Source organism: Dysidea avara, chromosome 12 (genome assembly GCF_963678975.1).
Source record: "Dysidea avara chromosome 12, odDysAvar1.4, whole genome shotgun sequence".
Taxonomy (NCBI): Eukaryota; Metazoa; Porifera; class Demospongiae; order Dictyoceratida; family Dysideidae; genus Dysidea; species Dysidea avara.
Window position 1 is genome coordinate 496,789 of NC_089283.1, and position 17,790 is coordinate 514,578.

General features: G+C 38.4%; 1 protein-coding gene and 1 pseudogene across 7 annotated transcripts in view; one reads left to right on the plus strand and one right to left on the minus strand.

Annotated features, from left to right (window-relative positions):
• Nucleotides 1-16,398, minus strand: part of LOC136241726 (puromycin-sensitive aminopeptidase-like) — a 110,252-nt pseudogene extending 93,854 nt beyond the window's left edge.
• The window catches only part of LOC136241735 (trafficking kinesin-binding protein 1-like), a 40,784-nt gene continuing 39,176 nt past the window's right edge, over nt 16,183-17,790 (plus strand). For 5 of the 7 annotated variants that reach the window (XM_066033031.1, XM_066033025.1, XM_066033032.1 and 2 more), the window contains exon 1: nt 16,183-16,578. The gene's annotated coding sequence lies outside the window, so the exon portion shown is untranslated. The remainder of the gene's footprint in view (nt 16,579-17,790) is intronic. The other 2 variants (XM_066033033.1, XM_066033034.1) reach the window with 1 other exon arrangement.

Consider the following 17,790-nt stretch of genomic DNA (forward strand, 5'->3'; position numbering starts at 1 on the left):
GAGAGGGTATTCTCTGATGGCAGTGACTCAGATGATAATGAAAGTAATGATTCTGAGTGGGTTAGACGTGATAAATCTGTGCTAAGTATCACTGATAAGATGATCATTGAAAGCGGTGATGAGCTTACAGATCAACACATTCAAATGGCTCAGTATCTCTTAAAAAGTCAGTTTCCTTTAATTGGGGGTCTTTACAACACTCTAAAGCAGCGACAACGTGTCATCGGATGCACAGCAAATACTATACAGATCATTTATTGCAGTAGAAGGAAGCACTGGATAATGGTGTCAACTAAGGGATGTCCTGCAGGTGAAGTAAATGTCTACGATTCCATTTTTGACAAGTTAGATTATGAAACAAGGGACATTGTAAAGCGAATGTTCTCAGTGAAGAATTGCAGTAAGATCAAGATCATACCAGTTCAAAAACAAAATGGTTCAAAAGATTTGTGGGCTATTTGCCATAGCCATGATGACATCAATGAGCCTTATCCACAATGACGTTTTATGACATCACGAGAATAAAAATGGCCACGATAGTTGGGGGACTGTTATACAGGGGCCTATGGAGATAAAAGTTTCGATCACTCACATTTCAGTTAGACATGGAGATATCGACCATTAACCGACAGGTACGGTTATGAAGTAACAAAAGCTATTGTAAATGTATGCTATTTAGAAAAAAAATTGAAACGCGACAAAAACTCGTTTATCGTAATATCTTATATAAAACTTGACTGTATCTGTTGTTTAAAACTCATATCTTCTTTTCTAGCTGAAATATGAGCAATTAAAATTTTTTCTCTATAGGCGCCTGTATAACAGTCCCCCAACTATCACGGCCATCTTTATTCTCGTGATGTCATAAAACGTCATTGTGGATAAGGCTCATAGCTTTTGGTGAGGACCCACAAAATATTACATATGACCAGGGTAGTCTGAGTACACACCTTTTGGATTGCTTCACAAGGAAGAGCATGCAGCAGTTTCCTAGATGTTAATGGACCGTACTTGCCTTGACTATGCTACTGATGTGCACATGTAATAATTAACATATATGATTTTGTTTGATGTACACCAAAATTAATGAGTAGTACATACTTTCATCTTAATACTAATACACAAGCACATGATCTAACTAGTATCTCTATTGAGGTAACTACATAAGGTCAGTTAGTTTTTATCAAGGACGTCTGTAATACCTGCTGCTCGAAAGCCACTCCTGATAATATCTGGATGTGCTAGCATGTACGACTACAACTCTTTCATCCATTGTAACACCAAAGGCTTCATCACATTCAATGGGAACTTTGTGACTGGGTCTGCAACTAGTGACAAGTCATCATTTAACTGATCGAAGATCTGTTCGCAGTGCCATTGTTGAAATTTATCCCTCAGAAAATCTTTTGCTGGCTTATTCACGCTTAAATCTAGTGGTTGCAAACCATCTGTGCAGTTCGTTGGGACAAAAGCAATATCTACATTATTTTTTCCAATAGTTGCAGCACATCATCAGTTAGCTGACCCTAAAAATTATCAAAAATGCAAAGAGCGTGTTGATCATCCCTAAGCTTCAACTCTTTTTTCTTTTCAGTCAAATACGGCAAAATGATCTTCTCAATATGATCTTTTGTGGTCTCTTCCGTGGCCCAGTGATTATGGGTGTAGGTCAAGTGCCAGCCAGGTGGAGCTTTTGCACGAGGTAAACAGGCACTTGTATTGCCCTGGTAAGCTAATTGAACAGGCAGAAAGTTCCCATCCAAAGTGAATGTAAGCACAGCCGTAATTTGGCATTTGTCATCAATTCCAGCAACATCAATACATTTAGAACCTTCTTCCGCCATAGTCCAGGATGATGATGGAACATACTTCAGGCTGGTATGATCCCAGCTGATAATTAAAGGTGGTGGAATCTCTTCCATTTCAACAGTGGCTTTGATATCACACAGGAAATTCAATTTTAGTTCATCAAAATTAGGCACAGTTTTGCTGCATGCCTTCCTCTTCACATAGTTCATACGTTGTAGCAAGTATCAAGCCCAGCTTTTATTAATCACAACATGTCCACCATTGACAGCAAGTAGATTATTGTCTTTCTTCTTCACAATACCCAGGGCAGCTGCCATTACAACTCTTGTAGTGATGGCATTTCCAAGTACACACATATCTTGTATAAAAGCCCTAACCTTCCCATCTAAATCTTCTCCCAGCATCAACGGGCGTCCATTCTTCTTTTCTTTTATTTCACTCATGACTATGCTTACACCAGCCTTTTTTCTCAAGTGCAATTCTTGTAAGTATGCCTTCTTCCACCCTCTGATGGTGCTTTCTTTAAGCGTCTTGTCAAAATCCTTTGAAAACCTTCTTATAGTCTTAACCACACCGTGCTGAGCGGCATACTTTGCTACAATAGCCTTTTGCTCTGGTATTACTTTCAAGTATGGTTGTGCCGTGGCCAGCGTGACGAACTGCCCACCAAAAGTGGAGCCACTTCCTTGTTGGCTTCTTCTGTAAGTTCCTTTCCAACCTCCTGGCCTATTGGACCACAAGGATCGGGTAGTCGTGCGTTGTGTACCTCAATCTTGTGCTCCTTCTTGCGAAAAAATTCGAGGAGCACCATGCCTAAGGATACGATATTGGCCTAAAATATTTAGTTTTAAAATATTAGTGCGGAAAACTTCTGCGGTTTACTAGAAATTCGCAAAAACTGCAAAAGTTTTCTCACCTGGAACTTTTGTCATTGTGCCACATTATGCTAGTAATATATAGTAGCTATACACAACAATATAAAATGGAACATGTAATTTTAACAATGATTAATATATTAAAAATGACACCTAGCTATCTATGAAAGTACACAATGCAAAACAAGTTATTGTTTTAAATCAACTATTTACACATCGCCCTTCTATTATTTACTAGTAGCTATGCCCAACCTTCATACCGTCCATTGCATCCTAGGGTGGGGTACCAGGGTAGCCAATAACGCCATAGACAGTATCAAAAACAGATGACTACTCCTCCGCTTGGCTTTAAAGTGATTGAAGCGAACCGCCATTCGTCTTCTACCGGAAGTATCGGTTGTAGTTGTCTACTATTGTTTGCAGTAATCCGCTGATAAAACGACAAGAACTAGCTGAATCTTTGCCACTTCCATCATTATGCTTGTGAGATCATGTGCACTCACATGATGATGTACATGATGTCTACAATACGTTCAGCACGGCTAATTTTCATTAGTGTAAATACACACCTTTTTAGTACCGTACTGTACCGCAACATGTTGAACCGTGCCCAACTGCCAGTGTAAACGCACTATTATACATATGGCAGGGTTCTGCCCAGAAATTCCTGAGTGGTGGCCTAAAGTTAACATGAACTGATATGCTGTGTGTTATATTAGGGTATATTGCACATGTATCAGTGATATATGTAAGAATTGTACTGGTCGGATTTAAGAGGGTACTGGTCGGTTTTTAGAGGTACTGGTCGCTTTGAACCACTGCCGACCAATGTGGGCAGAACCCTGCATATGGGTATGAAGGCAGTTTAGTTGAAGACGATCCTGTTCATATTTACCACATTGTAAACAAACTCATGTGACACTCATATTATTGAGGCTACAGAAAAAATTTTCAACTCTCCATAAGCAGACGAATAAGATGGTGTATAGTTTTTATCAACGAGTCTTCCTTCTCTAAATAATAGCTTGATAAAAACTTGTGTATTTTTTTCTTTGAAACATGCGTAATTATACGTTTTTCATTTTTTTCAACACATGCTTGTGCAAACAAGTCGGGTTTTTGCTGAGACGGATACATATTTGTTTATCTTTCCATACCCACATGAGCCAAACTTTGTTCACTAAAAACAGCCTTTATGTGAGAAATAAAGGCCATATGTGACCTAATTTTAGAAAACTGTCGATATCCGCACAATTTTCAAAATGGATTTTATTTGTTCTGTGTTTTCTACAGGGACAGAGGAATGGACTAGCTAAGTTTCAGCTTCATAAGTTAAGCAGCGTTGGAAATACAGCATTAGACAGCCGGACAAGCAAATAAATTGATATGTACAGAAGCTATCGAGAAAAGAATCTACAGGCACTTACATAAACCATCATAACTTACTGATACAATGACGTATGGAATTGAATCTTTGCTCATTGTGCTCGCCATGAATTTGTGCATCCACCAAGGTATAGTTTTTTCCCCAGACATGCTTCTGTGTTTGAGAAGGGAGGCAAATTCACTGAAAAACGATCGTCGGTAAATTGTTTCGTCACCGCAGCGTAAACAAACCTCTGTAACTGTGAAATTCTCTCGTGTATGGAGATGAAACAAAGATTTTTGTACTCCCTATGAACAGGTGAACATGATGATGTCCAGGATTTATCCACTGGAGGCTTAATTCGCCCACCAGTGAGGCGATAAAAACTTGTGTAATTTTTTTCTGGAGCTTGCGTTTTTTACAATAGGTTTTAAATACAAAAGTACTATTGTGCGTATATCAACGGTTTTCCAAAATTTGGTCACATATAGACAAAGTTCCAGGCAGGTAAACGTTGGTTTTTAATTCAAGGTAGTTAACACGTACCGGTCTGAAATACATGTGAAGTTGAGTTATAAAGCTACCGGGTATAACGTATTCCTTCGAGTTGAAATAGGTATTTGATGGTTAAATACTCTACACACACTACACAAGGAAGGTGTACCTTATCTCCAATCCAGTCGTGTAACATTCTAATAATGGAAGCTCCCTTACAATATGAGATGGCATCAAATATCTCTTCTACTTCATCTGGACTACCCACCTCCACCTGTGTGTATGTGATGTTCCTATGGTAACCAGCAATGTATGTCACCTTACCTCTATGGGATGGCTGTTGGTATGGCAATATGGAAGAGAAGACAGTACAGTAAATCATCACCATGGAAACATAATAGGAACTACTACTCCAATGACTATTCCCATCTCTTAAGCAAGTTACAATCTAAAGCTCACAAGCTATATAAAATCAAGCAGGTGATGTACATGCAACTACTTAGTTGTCATGGAAATTAACAACACATTGGATCATGTGACTTAGAGTGTGACCTCACCTATTAGCCATGGCATCCAATCTCAGAGCACTCTTATAATCACTATTAACAAACTGTGTCCATATTTGGTAGTCTGGCAGACAATGATCCACACACAGATATTCTATCCAGGAGGCAAACCCCTCATTAAGCCAGAGGTGTGTCCACCACTCCATAGTAACTAAGTTACCAAACCACTGGTGGGCTAGCTCGTGACCTGTGATTGGTGAAATCGTGGTAACCATGGTGACTACATACACAACATACGTACAGTGGAACCATAATTATCAGAACACTGATTAACCGAACACCAAATTGACTGCTGAATTAAAGTATTTTGTCAACAAGTGTATGCTTTTAGTGGTGTGCGATACGCCTAAATTTCTGTATCTGTAATCTAAGTGCTTTGTAGTAGTGATACGATACCGATACAACACAATACTGATAGTTTCTACATAAAGTCATGTAGTGTTGGTTCAAGTGTATATTCAGTAAATACTGTGTTGTATGTGTTGGTAATTATTAACTAATGTATGAGTTTTCTACTATTCATAGAAAATTAAGTGATCGAGTGAGTTTACAACTTACAAGAAGTACAAAAACCAGATGAAGTTGTAAAAAAATGAAGATACACATTATTGTAACATAATAAATGCACATATAATTGATTTACACCTTTAAAGCTAATGATAATGTTTAGCTTAACAGCTCTGGGATCAAGTGTGTGTAAAAGTTGATGAAAAGCAGGGCTACACTAATGGGCTGTAAATCATCACAAATAAAGAAAACAAGTGCAGTCTGACACGCCGCATACCTTGCACTGTCCTTCTTGTACACTTCCTTTCTTAATATCATTTCCGTTAGGCTTTGTTACTTCCCGGTCGAAGTTGTGCTCGAGTTTCTTATTGATTCGCTGTCTTCCTTTCTTATCTCAGATATAATTTCTTCGTATTAAATGAAATGATGCCGTTTCAGATGTGTAAGTAAGTTGGTAGTATTATTCGAGTGCTTCACGTACTCGTCACACAGTTCACAAATGGCTTTGTTCGGTGTAACAATCACCTGGCTGTTAGCATCGGTAAGGAAACCAAAATACTTCCAGATTACGGGTAACACTTATATCGCTTGATAAACTCATCAGACTGTGACTTGGCGTGGCCCGAATGGTCCGCCATTTTTAATAACTCGAGTCGTGCATGCGTTAATTTGATATGGCTGTTATGTATCTGTATCGCGATACAGTGAGAATATCGCGATACTGCGATACATCGATTTGTATCGTACACACCACTACATGCTTTATTAGAGTAGTTGAGCATTTAGCTCTGCATAGACATGTATGGGTGTTCGATTTTATGTACTATTCGATTATATGAACACCCTTTCTTTTTGGATAATTGAGGTTCCACTGTACACGTTACAGTGTACACTAAATTAAACGTTTTGCTCCTTGGCATTGTAGTCTATATAGTAACATATTCCATATAATGCACACCCTCCACTCACCTACTACAAGAGCGACATATTGTTTGGTAGCTTGTGATGTGTTGACTTAGGATTCGTTCCCTGTATGTCACCAGACCCCAATTTTCCATTGCCCCTAGAAACAACAAACAAGTGACCACACCCACATATCACTATGACAACACACCAGCAGCAAAGTCAGCAATTGCTATCAGATCAATCTTGGGTAGACGATAAGCTATCTGAAAGTATTTCTTGTAGAATGGAAGTGTCTTCTGAGCAACTTCTACAGCAAACCTACAACAAGATAACTATTATTGGCAGTAACACAATAAATGATATTTATCATAAAGGTCACACACAAAACATGAAGTGTAAAGTGTTACACTATTTGACATTTGGCAAGTACTCCACATGTTGGTACATTTTAGAGTTTCATTTTATTACATTTTCATTATCTAAATAACCACAAGAAAGGTCAACCAAATGATCTCTTGTTTTGGGGAATACAATGACACTAAGGTGATTACCATTAACACCTTCCTTCATTGTGGAACAAGTATCTAAAAAGCTTACGGAGTTATCATGTAACCAATTGTGTATAATGTATTCTATAATTATACTTGTAGGAATATGTGGGATTATTGTTGATCTGGTTACAATTATCTACAGGACACAAATAAAATGTTCACACACTTTCCCTGTTCCTTCTTCCCCACAGGGGTATACACTCTAATCCTTACTCCATCTTCATCAAACCCCTCAATATAGTCGTACTTCCCCACAATAAATGCTAACAAGTAACTGGACATCTTTGGAGTACGACCAAATATCACTGTCTTCAGCTCTCCTGACATCTCTTTGAAAACATCCTAATGTGTACTTGGTAACCAATAAGCACCTCTTGGTATTAATTATCTCACCATATTAGAGAGCACCACTCTGTCCTTGGGTGCTACTATAGTAACATCAAATGTGGTCTTGTGAGCTGGCTCGTCCCAGCAGGGGAATGCCCTCCTAGCATCAGGGGCCATTCAGCTCTACACAAGTCGTCAAGCCTAATATGTTAGGAACATCTTGGTCAATCACCTCGAAAATTACAGGATAAAATTTTCCTTTGTGTTGGCAATTGATTGTAACTTTACCACATGCATTGAGTCGCTGGCCACCAAAAGCAACTAGCCTGGCGTGAGATATTTGTAATAGCATTAAGCTTAGTTGGTGATACTTTTGCCTGGAGATGACATCACATTGTGCACCTGTATCAATCTTGAAGCATGTTTTCTGGTGATTCACAAGGATTGTTACTTTCCAATCAGATGATTTGTGCAACACTGTGAACTTTCTTGTGGTACTTTGTAACAGTACGGCTTCGACATACTTTAACAAAATGGTTTCTTTGACAACAGTTGTAATATTCCACACCTTGTGCTGGACAAGGTTGGTGGCAATAGTGTTGATTCCCACATTTGTCACACTGAGGTTTGGGGTTATCACTGTGATGTCGTTTCTGGATGGCAAGGACTTCCTGATGTGTTTCATTACTGGTGGCATTAGTACTGAGGGTTTTCAACTTAGATGATGTTGCTTCGTTCGCTCTGCATATGTTTAAGGCATTCTGTAGTGTTAATTCACTTCCTTTGAGTATATAGGCGGGCACGAGTCTTGTCACAAATAATGCCACATATAATTCAGTCACAAATAAGGCTGTCCTTCAACTGAGCAAATTTACACATCTGGGCTTTCGTTTTCAAGTCAGTAACGTATTGATTGATACTTTCTCCAGGTTGCTGGTTCCTTGTGTTGAATTTGTGTTGTTCCCACATGACATTCTTGCGAGGGTTGCAATACTGATCAAACTTTTCAACTGTTTTGTCTACTTTATTCTCGTTGCCAACACTTTCCCATGTGAAAGTGTTGTAAACTTGGTCCAGCCACATGAAGAAATATAGCAGCTTGAACGCTTGTGTCTTTTCCAGATAAGCTACTAGCTAGGGAAAATATTTCAAAACGCTGTTTCCACCGCCTCCAGTTTTTGGCGATATTGTCGTCTAGACTCAACACTTCTGGTGGTGAAAGCTGATCCATATGTTTCAAGAACTTCTGACACCATGTAACAACGTGTTGTGATTGTTCTAGAATGATCACATGTTAAAATCACGTGCAATATCATACCAAGATCACGTGTCTACCTAATTACATTACACAGGGTTGCTAGGGAGATGGCACCCATACTACTCCACAATTTCTTAAATACATAAATTTTACTGGAATAAAACATTATCTATTAAACTACTTTGAAATTTATGACCAAGAATTGATCAGTTTTTCATCTCCACCACATAAAAGTTACTTATAAATTCATGACAAAATTCTTGTGAAATAAATTATGATGAAATATTGAATTTCATGTGACAAGTATCACATGATAACAATTCCTGTGAATTTGGTCATTACAGAAATATCATACACTACTCCAACTTGTTTCAGTACTTTTTATCAATGTACTATGGTCCCTACTCTAGTTGAAAATCCCAAATTTTTGTGTACTTATTTGTTAACTTTTTAATAAAATAAAACTGGTGAACCCACTTATACCGCATCAAAAGAAAGAAATGGCGCCGCATATCACAGCCATCAATTATCGTCTGAAAAGTGAAGTATCCATTAAGTTTCATTGTCAGCTATGTTCAACCCGTTACACAGCATTACAAATCAAGAACAGTTCAAATAGCACATCTACAATCAAAGTAGCCACTATGAAGAACATGGACGATTTCCATTATGAAGGGAACCCGTCATGTGCTACCACCAAATCAACACTTTTTTCTGTCAGCAAAGGTGAATGGGACACAAAGGAGGACACTGGTAAGTCCACGAAAAATGCATGGTACGTACTGCGGTATGCCAAAAGACACTTCTCGGGCTGAAGCGATTTTGAACAATGAGCCTGTAGCCTTAGCCATTATTGAGTTACGCTTGTCTGAAGGCATCAGTCAGGTAGTTAGTCACTATAAAAATTCCGTTTAATATTTTTATTTTTTTTACAAAAAAAATTCATAGCAACTTGGTTGAAAGCATTTCGGAAGGCTTGTTTGGGCTTAGTTTTACCCAATCAATACTGCCTCATCGTCGTCTGGGAATTTTCATGGATCACACCCACACCTTTGCGGTTCCTACTTTCAGTTGTTGATAAAGGAAGTTACCATGACAACATGGTCACATGACTTCACAAGTAACACCTGAAGATGACGAAACATCACAGAAAGGTCAATGTAGTTTAGTGATCTGTTAACACATCATCATAATATTACTACTGAGGAGGTTGGACACACTTTAAGCACCATGAAAATAAATTATACGAAAGTCTTTTTTATGTAGTGAAGTAAACAGTATAGTCTTAATATACAACATTGAGACAATGTCATTTCTGTTTGTGAATATGTACATGATCAGTCTGATGAAGTTATACAAACACAAAAATTGTTTGATATTTTCATACAAAACAACAAGTAGTTTTGCAAAACTAAGTGTATATATATATCTAGCACTATGACATATTACTATGTGTGATTGTATAGCCAAATATGGTATTTGTAATTAGTAACGTTATGAGGTCCTTTGTTACATTCACAAGAAGTACACATAACACATGACCCAATCTGGGAAAACCGGTCTTATTGTCTATTTAAAAGTATCGTGAAATGCTGGTTTTACGTCAGTATTCAGTGTGTTGTAGCTCGCCAATGGTTGAAACTATGTGTACTAAATCTTTACACCAATTCCTTACCTTCCACAGCATCCACTGTTCAAGTAGCCAACAGCTAAGTTTTCCGCCATTTTAAATAAATTGTGGTTGACTGTACCAGGCAAGCTCCAAGGAGGTGGGAAGACAAGAGGCTGTTTTAAAAATTTAAAAGGAAGGCGTAGGGATGAATTAGGCCAAGTTATGGTCTCAAAACTGGCTAAACTGAAAGGAAATTTGCAGCAGATGTATTTATTCAACACCACGAAGCTGTACAGCCACCCCCAGGCTAACCAGAGCTCCATTAAGGCCCCGCACTGCACATAGGGATCACCACTGGGCTTTGGAAAAGCAGCCAACTAAACCAGACCACTCAAGTCTAGCTGATTTTGATTGTGAAATTTGATAGTTTATTCATGTAGCTTTGTGTCCTCAGTGAAAAATCGAATTTGCTAACATGGGAGATAAGACCGGTTTTCCCAGCCTGGACTGGGTCACATATAGTTTGTGTTCAATACCTAGGAACCCATACAGTGTTGGGGACGGCTCTATAATTTATCAATATCAATTAACTCATTAGAAAGTCCCCAGTCAGCACATACACACATGTGGACCCCCCCACAGGGGGTGGGGTATGATATCAATAGTGACATTACATGAGGTCACCTTATCACATGGTAAACATGTGGTTAACACGTGTTAGTGTACACAACTAGTTACACATCAATATCCACATTATCATTGAAGGAGAACAGTTTCAGATCTGGTATACTGAATGCAGAATAAGACCAGTGGGATATGTAAAAACTGTTTTGTAAGAATTTCCCTACTGTTTAATCTTGTATATAATAATGTTGTAGGAAATATGAATTATGTGATAACAATGACGAACTAGTGATAGAGTTAGGCATCAGTCAAATATGCTCATAATTTTGTCCAAAATTCTTTCAGGAATTTCCCAAAATTTTCACCCATTATGTTCTCCCAATATGCTTGCATTATGCTCCTAGGTTAGCAACATTTCTTACAATAATCTTGGAACATTTTAATCAGTGACTGCTCTATTAGAGTATTTCAGTACAAAGTGACTGTTCTATTAGAGAGTATTGATCTAATGAGCAGCTATGTACAATACAATGGAATCCACCTAATTATGCTAGCATAGCATTCCAGCCTATTATGCTTGTTATTATACTGGCATATTTGACGCAAGCATAGACAGAGTTGTAAGTATGATCAGCTAGTACAATCAACTATTACAACTTCACTACAATCTTAGTGAGATTGTTCTGATCTGAGATAGTTCAAACTAGACGGCTAGTGTAAACAGGCTGTAAGACTAGCCCACAAGTCTTCAGTGGAGACATTCTTATAGGATAGTTTAGTCAGGTACTCGTGCATACCAGTAAAGAAATCCTGTGAGTACAAGTACAAGTACAACTTTACATCACCATCAGAATTATTATTATTAGAACTACACAAGAAGACAGGAATGGTTTGTGTTTTAACATTATCCAGTAACCATAGTAACAGAGAAACATTTAGTATTATGTGTGTTGTGCTTCACTACCATATATGGGAGCTGCTGATTTGTGGTTAAGTTGTAGTGGCTTCAGTGTAGCTGGTTGCCATTATAACAAGTACACAGAAAAATTAGGGATTTTTGACTAGAGTTGGAACCATAGCACATCAATAAAAAGTACTGAAACAAGCTGGAGTAGTGCATGATATTAAATCACAGTAAAACAATAAGAAGTGTTATATCCCTACTGTGCATTTCCATTATGGTATCTTGAACACAGTAGGGATATAACACTTCTTATTGTTTTACTGTGATTTAATATTGTGCACTACTCCAGCTTGTTTCAGTACTTTTTATCGATGTGCTATGGTCCCTACTCTAGTTCTAATTTTTCTGTGTACTTGTTTGTTAACTTTTATTTGTAAATAATCATTATGACTGGTGAGCCCATGCACACCGCATGTGAAATGGCGCCGCACGTCCCAATTATCGTCTGAAAAGTGAAGTATCCATTACGCTTCGTTGTCAGTTTTGTTCAACCCGTTACGCAGTGTTTCGAATCAAGAACCGTTCGAAAAGTACCTCTGCAATCCATGTTACCGAAAGAAATAGTGCCGTGTGCCCTGAATATCGTCTGAAAAGTGAAGTATCCATTACACTTCGTTGTCGGCTATGTTCAACCCGTTACACAGCAGTACGAATCAAGAACTGTTTGAAAAGCACCTCTGCAATCAAAACAGTCACTATGAAAAATACAGACGAGTTCCGTTACGAAGGGAAGCCATCACGCACTAGCTACCACCAAATCAACACTTTTCGCTGTCAGCAAAGATGAATGGGACACAAAGGAGGACACTGGTAAGTCCATGAAGAATGCATTGTATGTACTGCAGTATGCCAAAAGGCACCTGTCGGGCCGAAGCGACATTGAACAATGAAAAAATCAAGCCCGTAGCTTTAGCCGTTATTGAGTTACACTTGTCTGATGAAGGCGTCAGTTACTTACTCAGTCAGTCAGTCAGTCAGTAGAAAATTTCGTTAAATAAATATTTTTTTAAATTCCGTAGCAACTTGTTGAAAGCATTTCAGGTCAATCTGAAGGCTTGTTTGGGCTTAGTTTTACCTAACCAATACTGCCTCATCATCATCAGGGGTAATTGAGGCTATTTTTTTGGTGATATTATTTCGTGGGCCACACCTACTCCTTTGTGGTCCCTACTATCACAATAGATATTGAAGTATTATTCACGATACGATAGTAACGATAATTACACTCAGAATGATCTTCAGTAAAATTCCAAGTATTCAATACATACTGAACATAAGTAACACCACCACAGATTACTGTTTTCTTGTAAGCACATTGATTAGGTAATTAATTGTGTGGGCGGCAAACATTATACAATTTTTGTTACAGCTTTGCAGCCAAACTTTTCCATGATAAAGCAAGCCAAGTAGTTATAAAACAGCTAAGCCAGCTTCTCAAGCAGCATTTTCAGTGGAATTCTAGACCCTTCACAAAGCAATCGACTAATTGTGTGGGTGGCCGATAAATCTACACAGCTTGTTATAGCCTTGCAACCAAACATTTCGTGAATAAGCAAGCCTAAACAGTTACAAAACAGTTAAACAAACTTGGTAACAATGTTTCTAGTAATCTTACAGCAATATCACGATAGTAAGCTGTAATTATCGTATTGTGATAATGATGTTTTGATCGTGAGTATCGAACTATTGCTCAGCTCTAGTGGACACATGCTGTAAAGTCTAAATAAATAAATTTTAAAAATAATCTCCAGTTATATACAACCTGTAAATAATATAGCCATCAACAAAATTTCTAATTTTCCCATGTCCGTCTGTCCAGTGTAAACTAACATCATAATTACCTCTATGGGATGGTTACGAGGATCAGTTGGCATGGCAACATGTACAAGATAACATTAACATCATTCAAGACACAAATACACACATTAGATCATGTGATCTCATGTGATCTTACCTATTAGCCATAGCATCCAATCTCAGAGCATCACTATTAACACTGTGTCCATATTTGGTAGTCCGGCAGACAATGATCCACACAGAGATATTTCATCCATGAGGCAAACACCTCATTACAGAGGTGTGTCCACCACTCCATAGTAACTTAAGTTACCAAACCACTGGTGGGCTAGCTTGTGACCTGTGATTGGTGTAATTGTAGTAACCATGGTGACCACATACACAAGTATTATAAAACTGGTCATTACAGGTACATATAATTGTCTACCATTAGTAACTTTCATAACATTATAATAACTTTTTAATGTGATTATTGTATGACCACACAATGGAGTATTATAATGAACTAGTGACAGATATTCCATTAAGTTTTAGCTGTTTTTCAGGGTTCAGCTCAACGTGAACATACTATAGTTGAAAATTCCAAAATTTTCTGTGTACTTGTTTGTTAACTTTTTTTTGTAAATAAATTATTGTGACAGGTGAACCCACGCATACCACATCTGAAATGGAGCCGCGTGCCCCAATTATCATCTGAAAAGTGAAGTATCCATTATGGTTTGTTGTCAGCTATGTTCAACCCATTACATAGCATTTCGAATCTAGAACTGTTCGAAAAGCACCTCTGCAATCACAACAGCCACTATGAAAAATACGGAAATCTGATTTCCGTTACAAAGGGAAGCCATCATGTGCTATCGCCAAATCGACACTTTTTGCTGTCAGTCAAGATGAATGGGACACAAAGGAGGACACTGGTAAGTCTACGAATAACGCATTGTACGTACTGCAGCATGCCAAAAGGCACCTCTCAGGCTGAAGTGACTTTGAACAGTGAAAAAATCAAGCCCATAGCCTTAGCCGTTACGCTTGTCTGAAGGCATCAGGTAGTCAGTCAATAAAAAAAATTCCATTTTTAAAATTCTGTAGCAACTTGTTGAAAGTGTTTCGGGTCGATCTGAAAGCTTGTTTGGGCTTAGTATTACCTAACCAATACTGCCTTATCATTGTCAGGGAAAATTGATTTGGGTGATGTCATTTAGTTGGACATGCCCACTCCTTTGTGGTCCCTACTATACAGTACGATATTGATATTAATCCCTAATTCAGCCATAGGTATAGACTGAAGTACTGTTCATGTAACCTAAACCTGTTGTATATACAGGTGTACAGTGTCATGTGATCTCTTAAGTTAGTAACGCTCATGATATATGCTCACATGATCATGAGCTACGAGGTTTATACAGAGAACCCATTTTGCTAAAAACTACTGTATGTACAGTACCAATGAAAAGTGAGAGAGAAACCATCAATATTGAGTAATAGCTAACTAGTGAGTGACTTCTTGGACACACACTACCACGGAAAAGGTAATAAAATGCCCCACAAGTCGGTGTGGCAAGGAAAAAACACAAAAACTTAATAATAAAGTGGTCAGTGTTCAAGATTCCCCCAAACATTCTGGGCAATCTATATAGCCAAAAATATTCTTCTTGAAGAAGATATTGAAGAAGATATTGAAGCAGCAGAAGCCAAGTCAAAAATGCTTCTGCAGGAAGATTTAATAATCTTGAAACGATGACAAAGATGATGGCAAGTAGTGACCTAAAACGCTTAGTTCAAAAACAAGGAATACCTACTGTAGATGATCGACTTCTGACTGAAGCTACTGGTACTCACTCTTCCCTTGTTTTCTATCCCTAGCAGAGTTGAGATGTTCTACTGAGTCTAAGGGACATGTCAATTCTAACAAGGCTATTGATCATGAGTTGTTTCTTTCATTGTAAAGAACAATGTCTGGTCAGTATGGAGCAGTAAGTAGAGAAGGAGGGATTGTTGCTTGTGGAGAATCACTTGCACGCATACCAGGTAAGTCAGCATTAACTGAAACTGTGCTTAGTACTGAAAAGAAATTGGTAAGTTCAGTTGTGAAGCGGCCCTGTCAAGGCACTGGGACATCCACCCAAAACATGACCAGTGGTAGGCTGAGTGCAACCACATAGTGTGCACTTTAGCTCCACATTGTATGTGCCAATGTTTTAAATTGACTGCTGTGGGAAGGGTGTCAGAGGCAGCTCGGAGAATAAACGAGAATTGACCTGGGTTGCATCCAAGCAATAATCTGTTCCAGGTTCCACAGCAGATTCGAGTCACAGAATTGTTCTTCTTAATCAGTAGTGTTTACAACCCCACAATTAATTTGACTGCCAGGAGGGGAAGAGGGTGGGGGGTTAATGTTTGAGTGTTGACGGAACATGCGTGCTAACATACAACTAGTTACCTGCACACATCAATAACCATATATGGTATCATTGAAGGAGAACGTGTGCTAGTTGAGAGCCATTCAAACTTCTTCCTGTACACAACATAATCTGTAAAGATTATAAAATGTGAGTGACAGTCACGTGAATTGAAGAAATCTTGACTAACTTGATGAATGATTTCTCTTTATCTTGCGCGTGGCAACTTGATACCTTCGTCTTACTTTTGTCTGACTGGCTGAGACTCGATCTGAAAGAAGGTGCGCCACGAAAAGAACACGCGTGATCTCTCAGTCGCGATATTTGAAATGGCTCAGCTGCTCAGGGGTTGACTCGGCGGACTTACGGAATCTATTAGAACACCGAGTAACCGCCACTTTGTATTTGTATGGACAGTGAATATGATGGGAGTTTCTTAATGATGAAGGAGTTACAAGAGAGTTAGCTATGTCCCAGTCCTCACCTGCTTGTTCATCTGACACCAACTGACACCCAACTGAGGTATGTAGTCTTCATTGTAAGGGGTAACAATATAATACAGGGTGTAGTCACTTGTATACACACCTGGGACCAGGATCAAAATTCAATCAAGGGTGTGAATGAGGCCATCAAGCTAGCTAGATGTCCACAGCAGTTCTACTTATAACACCCGCTATTACCACCAACTCCACTATGTGGTACCATGGTCATCAACAACGTATTACCAGATGAGTTTCTTTCCCAAGACCATTCGTGACTGGAATAGTTTACCCCACCAATTCATTGAATCTGACTCAGTTGCTGTTAGACCTTCAGTGCTGGTCACTGTAAAGCGCTAATAACAATTAAACTCATTTTCTAATAGATTATCACGATTGTAATGGCTGGACCAATGACTATTACTTTACTGTTTAGTTATAAGTTTGTTGTGTGTATATAAATTGTAAATTGTACGTACATGCTCTGGAGCTGTAATGTTTCACAGCTCCCTGGATCAGCGTTAGCTGCCTATCCCAGTAATAAAATCAATCAATCAAGCAGTAACACAACTGGTAATCAAAATTCATTCAGGTGGCTAACTTAGCCATGTGAACATAGACATTTTATGTTTGACAATATGTAAATACTTTTATGGAAGTCATCAAGACAAAATTTGAAAATCAAGATTCTTGACCCAGTCATGTCATCAACTTGTATGTGTCATGAAAGTAACTACAAGAGGTGTGCTCCCCCACAGCCCTCCCTGGCTGAGCTAGGTAACTACTACATCAATGATTAGACACTTTAAGGTCACTCCAACTGGTAGGTATGTTTCTGGTCCCATGTAAAGATATGTGATGGGAGAACAATGAAATGACTGCTCTATTAGAGTATATTGTGATTGTTCTATGGACTTTATCCGCAATGACATCATTTAGCACAAGATGATTGCATTATTTGGGGGACTAATGTACAAGGGCCTATGGAGAAATTGTTTTTGATCTATCATATTTCACTCGTGAAGCAAGATACCGACCAGGTATGGGTAACACAACCCATTGCAAATAGAGCTGGGTGATATCACAATTTCCTACATGATATATCACCACCTAAAACATTATGATATAGTCAGTACCCACAAAGAGGTGAACACATGTTCACTCCCAATGGTTTTGTACTGGAACAAGTCATGGTTTCATGTTGTAAACATGTTTGCGTGCCTGAATTGTATGTATGGTATATTTTTAAAGCCTC